This window comes from Macaca fascicularis, chromosome 11 (genome assembly GCF_037993035.2).
Source record: "Macaca fascicularis isolate 582-1 chromosome 11, T2T-MFA8v1.1".
Taxonomy (NCBI): Eukaryota; Metazoa; Chordata; class Mammalia; order Primates; family Cercopithecidae; genus Macaca; species Macaca fascicularis.
Window position 1 is genome coordinate 53,813,614 of NC_088385.1, and position 12,988 is coordinate 53,826,601.

The 12,988-nt window shown below is 41.0% G+C and overlaps 1 protein-coding gene across 17 annotated transcripts in view; it reads left to right on the forward strand.

Annotated features, from left to right (window-relative positions):
- Positions 1–12,988, forward strand: part of PCED1B (PC-esterase domain containing 1B) — a 155,381-nt gene that overhangs the window by 16,077 nt on the left and 126,316 nt on the right. For 11 of the 17 annotated variants that reach the window (XM_074006682.1, XM_074006685.1, XM_074006689.1 and 8 more), the window contains exon 2: positions 8,346–8,428. The exons of the other annotated variants lie outside the window; for them this stretch is intronic. The gene's annotated coding sequence lies outside the window, so the exon portion shown is untranslated. The remainder of the gene's footprint in view (positions 1–8,345; positions 8,429–12,988) is intronic. 17 annotated transcript variants of the gene reach the window in all.

Sequence of the window (12,988 nt, forward strand, 5' to 3'; positions counted from 1 at the left end):
CGTATTAATCATAAGTATTATAAATTCTTGTTCTGGTAACTCCAATTTTTGGCCCATTTGTGGGTCAGACAGATCTGAAAAGCTTGGTTTTTTCACTCTGTCTCAGATACTTTATATTTAGTGTTTACATTCCTAGCCAGAGAAGCATTTATATAAACACTCTCTATATTTAATGATTCAGTTTAAGAAAATGCTTACAATAATCGAGTTCTCCTTGTTTCTGAACCAAGTTTTATATCAGAAGACCACATTCTCATCTTGGGGAGAAGAGCGAGGAGAGTCGGTGTCTAAGCATTCCTAGCACTACGCCTGTGCTTCAGTGTTCCAGCCCCATGAAAAACCCATTTCTGTACAGCATCATATCCCATAGTTAGTCATACTTTTAGATTTTTAGGAATATTTTAGTGTCATTGCTATTTAGAGATTATCTGTATCTTATGTTACACATTAGATAAACATGCTCTGATAATATAAATGTTATTTGAGCTAATTAGATAAACTTTGATTTCAATAATTGTTCATCTTTAAAACTGATGTAGCTTTATCTTAGGACTAAAGGATTACTTATCTTCTTTATATATAATACACGTTATATATTGTATATATTATATATAGATATATAGATATAATAATAATAATGTAATGTGTACAGTTGTTCACATAAATTAATTCAACTATATTTAGCTTCCCCTGTATCCTGTCCTCTTAAGCTCATTGAGGGCAGAGGCAGTTTTCTTGTATCTTGTCACTCTGCAGCACCTAACACAATACCTTTCATAAACATAATCTGGGCTTAGCTTAGCAAGTCTGTGGATTGGATTCACTTGCAAAATCTATCTATTGCTTTAAGAGAAGCCAATATTTAAAAGTAGACTTTTCATTAAAAGGATATTACAGATACTACTTGCTTTGTTTAATAATTACCTGCTTTGGAGATGTGTTTGTATTTTTAACAAATGGAGATGTGAATGCTTTAATTAGCTTCTATTATATATATTAGAAAACAATCTTGGAATAGTGCCACTATGTAAGTTAACTATGCTGGTTCAAAATATATTTGAGATGGAATTTGATTAAATAATTACCAAAAATAGATATGTAAGACTGTATATGATTTCTTTAGTAGAAGATCAGGCAGCAATATTGATTTTTTCAATTAAGTACTGAATATACCCAGTCAAATTCAAACACTTACTAAATGACATTTTGCAACTTTCAAAAAGCCCTGACATTTAGCCCCTCAGTTGATTCCCTTAATAACTTGGTAAATTAGGCAAAAAAAGCAAAGAAGGAGAGGATCACGGGCAGCAAGGGATTTACCCACATTTACATTTATATTGGCAGAGTCAGGACTTGAACTGAAGTCTCCTGAGGCCTAATTTGATTCGCTATCTGTATCAACTAGAAATACCTAAAATAACTCTTATGTCTATAAAGATAAATGTACCTGTAGAAAATACATCCCTCAAAACACACATTTAATTACAACTTCTTAAATGAACACCCTCTTCCTTTTTCTTACAGCTCCTTATCCCTAGATTTTAAAGAATCAAAACACATATAAACATCTGCCTAGAGCAAACACACGGAGTTTCCTCATGACTGGAAGCCCACATTAAAGCCACGCCTAAGGGAAGAAGGGAAGGCAGGGCTGATAATATTTTGTTTATTTTAGTCCTTCTGCTTAGTTTTGGTTTGCAGGCACTGGACTGAACTTAGTTTTCAGAGCCAGAAATTGTCATTGTTTGTGTATCTAAATTTGTTAATACTCCGCTTTTAGAAATTTTTATGTACAATGGATTCCAAGAGTATTTTGGGAACTTCTCAGTGGTGAAATCTAAATTGTGGTTCAGTGAAGAGCCAACAAACACAAACTGCAAAGAGCAATTGGCACAGTAAACTTTTGGAGGATATACGACTCTTCTGCTCTTCTAGCACAAAGTACAGAGTAGGTGCTTGCTACAGTTAATCGGATGAATGAATGAAAAGTACCTTAATCCCTAGCATTGTCTCCTCAGTTCACCCAAAGATTCCCTGTGATGGCTGTGCCACCATTAGAGCAGCAGTTTATTTTCTGTGCAATTTGTAGAAGAAAAACCAGAAACCAAATTGTCACCCATGCTCCAAATTGTTATCCATGCTCCAAAGACTATCCTTGGTTTTATGCCATAGCAAATAAGGTATTGCCATTTCCAAGTAAGTCTTGCCCCATACCAGTCTGTGAACAGGAGGCATTTGCTTTTGGGTAGTAGTTGACATGCTTTGGGGAGTTTATGCTGCCTCCCCATCTCCCATCTCAGAGAATTCCTGCTATTCACAGTCACTGCTGGAAAGGACAGGCCTAAGTGGCCCTGTCCCCACCCCATGTCTGCCTTGCCCACCCCGATGAGACCAGGGGTAGACTCGTGGACCACAGCAATCAGACTCTCTCTTATGATTCTGAGCCAAGCTACAGAAACTACAGTCAGTGACTGTGGACTGCAGCTGAGAGCTCCCATCCAGCCAGGGCTGAGGTTGGTGCCAATGCAAGCCAATGCCAAGGACAACCAAAGCTACTTAAGAGCAAGATTTTAAATAAACAGACGAAGCCAAAGTCTGTGGACAAAGGAAATCAGACCAGCTTTTAAAAAGCAAAGAGTATGCAGCACTCACAGGAAATTAATAATTTTATTTATTTATTTATTTTATTTTTTAATTTTTTTTATTTATTTTTTTATTTTTGAGACAGAGTCTTGCTCTGTCGCCCAGGCTGGAGTGCAGTGGTGCAATCTCAGCTCACTGCAAGCTCCACGTCCCCGGGTTCACATCATTCTCCTCCCTCAGCCTCCCCAGTTGCTGGGACTACAGGGGCCTGTCACCATGCCTGACTAATTTTTTTGTATTTTTAGTAAAGACAGGGTTTTACCATGTTAGCCAGGATGGTCTCGATCTCCTGACCTTGTGATCCACCCACCCCGGCCTCCCAAAGTGCTGGGATTACAGGCGTGAGCCACTGCACCCGGCCATAATATTTTTTAAAAGCAAAGAGAGTCAAAAGAGAAAGAGTCAAAAAACAAAGGAGAGAAAGAAAGAGTCAGAGACTAGAGACCAATCGACTTAAGTTTCTGACTCTCTCTTTCCCAGCTTTGGTCGCTAGGAAGTCTAGCTGGACTTTGTTTCCTGCTGGTGGATGTCTGCAAAATTGCTGGCTTAATCTTTCCAGTTAACTCCTGTTTTTAATTTGAGTTAATCTGAGTGAGATTCGATTGCCAGCAACCAATCATCTCTGACCAATGAACTTCCCCGTCCCCTTCTCCCCTGGGAACAAGGTGCTTCAGTTTGGCCCTTCTCTCTCCCATCAAGAAAGAATGGGATCTGAAAAACTTTCACACTGTCAAATACTGAGTTTGCTGACTTTTCCAGTAACACTTTAGAAGAGCACAGCAGTGAGAAGGCCACATAAGACAGCAAGGGATAACAATTCACGATACCATTTTGGGCATCAGTCGTAATCTATTTCAGGAGGAGCACCGGAACATCTGCTATTACCTCAGTAGCAGATCACTTACTATCCCCTTTTTGAGGGCTACTTACCGTCACACATAAAGCTTTTCCTTGCTCTCACACTCCATACACCAGATGCTACATAAGTTCTTCTGTCCATTGTAAATGCCTTGAAAGCGGGGATTGTCTCCACTGTGATGTTATACTCACTGCTCTCACACTAGCAGTGACAGCATTCATTTGAATGGATACACGTTCTACATATAATTTTAATGGATATTCCTTCTCCCTCTCTCAGAATGAATATTTTGAAAACTTCTGGGGCTAATATTCAGATAACATCTCCTCAAAAACCTTCCTTTTCCTTTTTGCCACTCCCTCTGCACTTCCGTGTGTCCTTGCACTTCTATGAGATCTCCTAAAACTGAAGAGCATGAGGAAGACAGGAAATTACTATTAGCTTTTCCTTAGTCCAGGAAAAAAAGACTTAGAGATGGCTCCGTCATATTCATAAAGTGTTGATTAAAGAAGCCAGTATCAGCAATTGAAAAGGACTTTCTAGTTTAGCCCTGCTTCCCATTCCATCTGGGCACCTCCAGCATCAGCCCACAATTTCTCAGGCTCCAATCCATTCCATGCCATTCATTAAGCTGACTTTCCGATGAAGACACAGAAGGAAGAGAGCACATTTGCATCAATGCAGGTACAGGTGTATAAACTCAGTGGCTCCAAGTGGCTGCACTGAACAATGTTCACTTACTTGGAAAAAGGGCCATTCTCACAGATTCTATTTAAGGCCAATGAGGATAATAGAAATTCTTGAATCTAGGACTATTCATAAATACTGTTTAAGAAGAATTTATTTTGATTCAGAAAGGACCACAGTTCCTGGCAGACTGTGATTAACGTTTTATTTCCTTTTCCTATATCATTAAAGGCAAGGGTAGTATTCAGAGCACTCAAAAGACATATACAGAAAGAAAATAAAATGATGTTTTTGACATGCTTGGATCTCTATCATATTATGTTCTTGTCTCTTCTGGTACAATTGTAGGATTTATTTTCTAAACATTCCAATTTTACAGCATGAGTCATTGCTAATGTAGAAACCAACTGAATCATCCATCCATCCATCAATGAATATTCTTGTCTTCTTTTTTCTTATATGTGCTTATCATTATACTAAAAAAGATATTAGGAATTCTTGCATTTAAAGTACTTCTTCTCCCTTTCACTTATTTTGCTTGGTTCACAGGTAATATAGTAAAGCTATCATTAACTTTGTGTTGGTTCAGATTTCCATTCAAAATATTGAGTCAGAAACTGAAATCAAGTGTACTCTTAAGTATCTCAAATCTGATGTCTTCCATACAGGAGGTAAACATAAAGTCTAGAAAAAGTAGTATAGAAAAGAAATATTTTCATAGTTTCTGGCCCTAAGAAAGACCAATCAGACTGGATTGTGGTAATAAGTCTATGTCTTCTTCACTTGGCCTTTAAAAGTTGACTTTAAAAGTTATTTCATTGGCCAGGCAAGATGGCTCACGCTTGTCATCCCAGTACTTTGGGAGGCCGAGGTGGGCAGATCATCTGAAGTCAGGATTTTGAGACCAGCCTGGCCAGCACGGTGAAACCCCGTGTCTACTAAAAATAAAAAAAAATTAGCTGGGCTTGGTGGCACATGCCTTATAATCCCAGCTATTCAGGAAGTTGAGGCAGGAGAATCGCCTGAACCCGGCAGGTGGAGGTTGCAGTGAGCTGAGATCGCGCCACTGGACTCTAGCCTGGGTGACAGTGAGATCCATCTCAAAAAAAGAAAAAAAAAAGTTATTTGATCATCTTGTTTCAAATATAAAGAATCTATTTTATTCCATTCCATCTTAAATATATCACCTAGGATACTTGGTATTGTAATATAATTATTTGTTAGGCACATCTTTTATTATTATTATCTATACCAGATGGTTTCAAGGAGAAGACATGTTTACTTGGAACCAACCTATGGTTTGGGGTGGGGCTGGGCGGTGGGTAGGAGCACTGGTCCAGGAGTCAAGAGAACCAAATGCTAGTCACTGTGATACCACCAGTGAGTGAAGCTGTCACTTATTGGGCTTTCTTGTTCATTAGTTTCTTTTTCAGTAAAATGAGATTCCTTCAGTGCCTGAAATCTCATTCTAAGACTCAATGACTGAGCCTTTTCCTATTGTTTATCTTTTGCCCCAAAACTTGTAGCACAAAGTCTCCCCAATTTTTACGTACTTAACAACCCACTGTTCAGTAACCATTCTATATTACATACAATTATTATCATGAGCCCCCTTTCCCATTCTGACGATGTGGAGATTATATAGGGAAAACTATAATATGGATCACATGGAAAAAACTGAATTAAAAGGAAGATTTGGTCTGGGCATGGTGGCTCACGCCTGTAATCCCAGCACTTTGGGAGGCCAAGACAGGCAGATCAGTTGAGGCTGGGAGCTCAAGGCCAGCCTGATCAACATGGAGAAACCTCGTCTCTCCTAAAAATACAAAATTAGCTGGGCGTGGCAGTGCATGCCTGTAATCCCAGCTACTCGGCAGGCTGAGGCAGGAGAATCGTTTAGACCCAGGAGGCGGAGGTTGCAGTGAGCCGAGATGGCGCCATTGCATTCCAGCCTGGGCAACAAGAGCGAAACTCCATCTCAAAAAAAAAAAAAAAAAAGAGGAAGATTTGAATTTATTATGTATTATTTCTAAGAGAGAACTCGAAAAATCATTTGTCCTAAACAATAGCTTCTATCTATTGACTCCCAAGTAGTTCCCAAGAAACTAAATTGCTCTTACCAAATTATCCTTTTAATACATCCATGTTATAGACTCATCAACTACCTGTTCATTAAAACACATGGCCTACCAAAATTATATTTTAACATCATTAGCTTTTAAATACTAGAAGTCATTTCAATGCTTAGAAAACTCTGGTGAGCATGATTACATGTGGAAACTTTCAGATAGAATGTATCCAAAAAAGGAAGTATATTAAAAATGTAAATATATTTCAGATAGCATGTATCCAAAAATGTAGATATATTGACAGGCTTTGCCACTTTTTTGCAGTTTCACATCATGTCTTTACTTGTAATAATAACAATAATTGCTGCAAAGATAATAAACTACATTCCCATTCTGCTATCCCTCTACCCCCAGTACTGTATCTACAGTTTTCCCTGCAACATGGTGGCAGTCTACAAATAGTCTTTGTGACATCAGGAGGAGAGTCTAGATTTCCTTCCAGGGCAACATATTTTGGTATTAGGTTGAACCATAAAATTGCCATTTTTTGTCAGGATGATTGACTACTGGTGGTTTCATATGGCACAAGCTAAAGAGCCTTCCTTGGGTTTGGGTTACAGTCCTGAGAGTCACTTGTGTGTCCAATGGGCCAGTCACTTAACTGCTGAGTCTTGGTGTGTGAAATGGTAGTAACACCTAGTGCATAGGATTGATTATTAACTTAACATTGAGGCTTAGCAATGACATACAGGAGCACCATGCCTGGAAACAGTTATTGTTCAAGAAATAGGTAATAATACAATATAATTATCGGTATAAGTAACTTAGAAGAGTTTCCTCACTTTCCCTTTAGCCATTCTTGTGTATATGGTGAAGGTAATGGTTGCTATGGTAGAGAGAAATGGAAAATATTTGTGAAGCAAGCACAGTTTTTAAAACCCCAATAACGTTAAAGGCCTTCCACTCCTGTCTTGTATGCTCTCTTATGTCCTAGTAAGGGCACAGATAAAGTTTGACACATACTCGGTGGAGTATCTAAATAGAAAATGTACTGATGCAAACCAAGAACAGAGTTTTAAGAAAAAAATCAAAGCACTAAGCAAACATTCTGAACTTTTGGCAGAGGAATTGGACTGTCTGAATCCCCATGACTCTTTGGAGTTATTAATAGTGACGCATTTTGCCATATTTTGAGCAGACGCATATTTATAGGTCACGCAGTATCTGTGTGGGGAGACTTTCAAGGCTTTATGGCCTTTTAAAAATGTCTTATCTTGGAAGAGAACAGGGCAAGGAGGATGCCATTTTGTCATCTGTGCAGCACCAACCACCCTGTGCTCATTAAATATTACGGGAAAGACGGGCACTGCAGCAGGGCCTGGAATGTGGCTCCCATCTGCTCTGCCAGAAGCCACGATGAAGTCACGAGTTGCACAACAGTAGTAATTCACAGCTATTTATGACCATTTTAATAGCAAAGGTCTAGATCAGAAGGCTGTGTTTACATGCCGTGCAGCAGAATAGTTCATGAATCATTCCCACAGCAGCGTTTGGTCAAACCAATCAACCAAGTAATGAAAAATGAACCAGTTGTTCTTGAGGTTGTGATTAATAGATCTCTATATTAGCCTCTACTTTCCTCATGCTCTTCCATACCTGAGACAGAATTGACTCCTGCCCCATGCCCACAGACTCTCCTCCTCTGTCCTCCCGGCAAGCCACAGCCCTGTTACCCTTTCTCCACCCAAGCTCAAAGCCCTAAGACATCAGGTAAGTTAAAGGAGCTTTGAAAACTCCTGTAGAGCACCTGTGCACATAATTAAGGAAATATTATTTTTAGCACATGTTTATTTTCTCATTGTCATTGCTCCATTATGTGACTTCAGTTAGTGACCCCTATGGCCCCTTTGCATCCAGATCAGTAAAATCCTTTCACTTGTCTGCTTAAACTGAGTGGAGGTTTTAGTGATTATCACTTCCATGCAGCCTGAAGATCGAACTATTTCCTTTTGTTCCACTAGACAGTTAATCCCCTCATTAAGAGTGATGGAAAATGAATAATTAAACATGCCATTTTTGCATTTCAGGTAATGAGAGGCCCTAAGATCCCAGAGGATGCCGTAAGAGGAAAAGTCAGGGGAGTGTTGAAGACTCTGCTTCCTATAAATATGTGAGTTTCTCTCCCCTGGCTTCATGGTAGAAAAGGTTTGGCGAAGGCTCTTCCTCTAAGTTGAAACAAAAGAAAGTGAAAACCTTAGTTATTGGGCTGTACTCTAACACTTAGTAGCTGTGTGACTTGGGGCAAAGCAGCTAATCTTTTGACACTAAAAGTGTTCTCAATTATATAACTGGAATGATAATGGTAAACATTATATTGAAGGTTTATGAGCTTTAAAAACATGAATGAGTGACAGTACTTACAACAGTGTCTACCAGATGGTAAGAGCTCTGTAATGTGTTAATTATATTATCATTTTCGTTATCACCCAGGCAAGTCACCTGAATGCTGTGGGTATCAGGCCTCAGCCAAACAACCACTTGCAGAGTGTCAAAAAGCTCCCTTTTGCCTATTAGAACAAGGATTAAGAGTAAATTATGTTGTACCCTGGAGGGAAAAAACCCAAGTAGCCATACCTTTAGGGCCTTAGGGAATTCAGCTTTCACCAGACTTCTTCTAATTACTCTAAAAAGATTTTTTGAAGGGTGGAGGTGGTAGAAGGTAGAAAGCCACAAGAGTTGGGACCCAGATGACCACACTTGGTGAGTGAAGGTGAAGCCACCCACAGCAGCCTCCACTGGTGCAATCTGAATTCCTGCCTTCAATCCCAGGCCCCACAGCCTCTGCCCCTTCCTCACGTTCTCCAACTCCCAGGAAGCTGGCTTGCCCTAGGCTTCCCCAGCCCTGTACCGCGGAGACTGGGCAGGGACTCCTTTTGTACTCTGACTCCTGTCTCATCTGACCATGTTTTAGGCAGACCTTATGCTCATGCCGACTAAAAATGGACTCACCCTGCTAAGGAAATCCAAGCCCCATTGGGAAATATCGCTGAGTCTAATTTGATCATTTCTTTTGCCGCTTCAGGCTGTGGACCTTACAAAGCAGAGATAGCACCCTTCAAGATGCAGAGTTCAGGGAAAGCTCCTATACAGAGGGGAGTGGGGGTCTCCCCTGAGTTTGGAAAGATGACTAGGGTTTGATTGACAGAGTGAACGGGGGGCGGGGTGGGGGAGATATTTCAAGTAAGTGGGGAGGGTCTGGAATGTGCCTAGAACAGGGAATCTTCTGAGAGGCTGAAACAAGCTGTGTAAGGGAGTGCAGGTTGCTCAAGCTGCTCAGAGAGACACAGACCAGTGCGGAAAGAAAGGTCTGAGGGTTCATCAAGGTATTGGACTTTATTCTGCGTAAATACAGACGGTGAAGGGTGGAAGCAGTGTTTTAGAAAAGAAAAAGTGTGTAATGCTGTGCATGCAGCATTGGTAGAAATGGGCTTGATGGGAGGAAAATTACTTAGCGGACTAAGGCCTGAGGTCATGGAGACCTATGCAAAGGCAAGTAAAATGCACGAGGGTGACTATATGATTATGTGCAGAGGGGGTGGAAACTGTTGCTCAAAACTGTATCTTAAAATTTGTTTTGTCATTGCTTTACCCAAAATAGTCGATCCTAGTTGGATTTTTGTGGAGAAAATATTTTGCCCCTTTTAAAAAGATTCTAGTAAGAAGCAGCTTTAATGCTATTTGTGGAAGGAAAAAGTTACCAGGAGAAAGAGTGAATACAGTGCATGATCAAAGGAGTGATGGAAAGTGACAGTGGCTTTCAAAAGAATGCAGGTGAATTAACACGTATTATGACAAACGCAATCTTACAGCCACTTCATTTTCTTGTCAATGTTGGGAAATACTTTCTAGATATTCTAATAATGATGCCATTAGCATTGTACAATTTTTAATTTAAAAACTTATAACACAAATAGAAAGTTAAATCCAGAGGGGAACTTCAATATCCTTTCATCATTTTACAGAGGAGTTCACAAGACCAGAGAGTAAACAGCTTACACACGGTCACCCAGCAGGTGTGTGACAGGTCCATTGCCAGAAGGTAAATGCTTTGCTCCTGGTCCAGTGCCCTTTCTGCTTGGCCACAGGAGTCCACAAAGACCATTTTATTTATTTCTTTTTCAAAATACAAAATTTTATCAAAAAAGGGCCATTTTTATAGCTGAAGTAAGACTTGGTGTTTTCCATTTTCTCTTTTTAAAGTCAAGAGCTGTTTTCTCAGATAGATTATTCACATTTCCCTTTACTACGGTAATTTTCTTGTTTGTAGAATTAAATAATTAACCTTGAGGTAATCTTTGTGTTGAAGACACCTTAGCCTAGGGGTGCAAGTTGCTTAATGGGAAGAAAAGTGGGTGCCTAAGGGAAAGTACAGACTTCTAGGCGTTCCCCAGCTCCCTCGGAACAGCCCTCTGACCTGGTGCTCAGGATAAGGTGAAGTCACGGAAAAGCATCAGCAAACGTGCCTCTCAACCTGCCTTGCCCATGATGACCGTCATCCCAGGCCCCAGAGTGGAGGTGTCGAGCCTCCTCACAGGGTCCCTGGGTGCCCATCTCCTCGGAGGGGGCCCCTTCCCACAAGGGACCCATCGGCCTCACTTCTCTGTTCTCCCTCCTCCCCACTTCTCTATCTTTTCTGTAAAATGTTTAAAAGAAAAAATAAATCTCTCCTGTTAGAGCATGTTCCTTTTCTTTTACCTCCAACCTTTTTTTTTTTAATTTCTCAGCCTCTGCCTCTCATGCAGGTAAACTTGCTTTCCTCCACCTCGTGCAAACACACATTAGGGCTTTGCTTCCTCTGCTTCCGGGGCCCGCAGCCTTCCCTTTGTGGCACCTTCTCCCCAAGACCTGTTCCTTTCTGCCTCCTAGGAGCCCATTCTGGACAGGGGATGCCCCAATAATGTCAGAGGGCTCCTGTGGATGGTCCCCTACCCCCATCCCAGTTACCTGGCCTGGGCTCAGGCGTGGGAAGTCCTGAAGTTCTGATTTTCTTGGTTAATCTCCTTGAAGCAATTCTTCATGATACCAAGTGCCCTGATTCTTTGTTCAAAGTTAGGGGTGGGCCAGTATCAACCTTGATATTTTTCACTGTTGATTCATGTTCATGAAAGATTCTCCTAAAGTTTGATTGGTGAATGCCTGGGCCAAGCACCATAAGCCTAGGTGCACTGTGCCACATCCATATCAAGAGACTGGGAATCTTGGTGGGGTCAAAGTGTCTCCTGTATCCATGAACTATTGTATTGCCTCTCCTGGCAAGTCTATGAGAGAAGGGACAGCATAAACTCTGCCATAGGAGGAGGAAAGCTTCTCTCTTCTTCTCCATGGGACACAGGGAGGGAACTGATAGATGGCAGCCCTAAGGGCCCAAATTTAAGAGAGTAAAGTGGGGTGAACATGTTGAAATTGTGACCATTTTCCCAGAAGAAGCAGAGGGTATAATGCATCAAAGTTAGAGCACTAGAAGGGCCTTGGTATGGCCCCCGACACCAACTTGGACAGAGAGGCCAGACTCCAGCAGGTGGCAGCAATGGCAGTGGAGGTGGCACAGGCACCAACATGCAGAAGGGGCTGGCAGTGACCCTGGCAGGGAAGGATGCAGTGCCTCAGGGATAAGAGGATGCCAGTTGGGGACTCAGGCTCAGGTGCAGGTGTCACTAGACCTGGGCTAGCCTCCCACCCACTAGCCAGTTCCACAAGAATCTGTTCAGATACAATGTCCCCCTAAGGAGGAAAGTGGTAGAAAAGTAAATACGCCTTAATTCCCCAAACTACTCATTTACATCTGGGTAAGACTCCTAAACCAGAAAAATGAGGATCTTTATTGCTAATTACATGCTGGGTATCCTTAGGAGAGACATTTAAACTTTCTGGACCTCAGTTTTCTCGTATATAAAATAAGGATGTAAACAATTATTATTTTGTAGGATTGTTGGAGGACAAAATGACAATATGAGCAAGTGAAATGCTATACCTAGTACTATGCCCTCAGTAAACAGTAGGCAGCAACCAACCTGGTGGGAAGTCTGCTATCCAGGAGGGTAGGGCTTGTTGACTTGCAAGATGATGAGGATTTCCAGATAGACCCGGCTGAGTAAGCATTGCTTTTTCCAGTTGGATAACCCTGAGATCTGCTGCTGGAGTGGACTCTGGATGTGAGCAGGAGGCAAAACACAGGGAAAGTAGCCCGAGTGCTGCTGAGCTTCTCAGGTGCTGATTTAGAAAATGTCCATGCTCACTACACAAGGACCTAAATATGCTGGCTCAGCTATCTAAATGGCAATGACAGTTGATGACAGATGTTTCCCAACGACTTCCTCTCCCAGAATCTTTTGCACCCTACACGTTCCTGTTGTTCAGATTCTTTCTGGAAGCAACACAGTTCCCAAATGTACATCAGATTGTGTTTTTCCCCACATCTTCGCCAGGCTTGTGTGATCATCTTTTTACTTTTTCTTAATCTTTTTTATTAAATTGCAATTTAATTTTTATTTTTCTGACCACTGGTGAGACCTACCATCTTTTCACATATTTATTGGCCCTTTACATTTTCTCCTAAGCTTTCATTACTTGAGTTTTACAACAGAAGGGCATCATCTTTAGAATCAGTCCAAGGCCAGCATTCATTACAACCACTCCTATTATTTCATTTTGTTTTCTTCTCTTCTTTAAA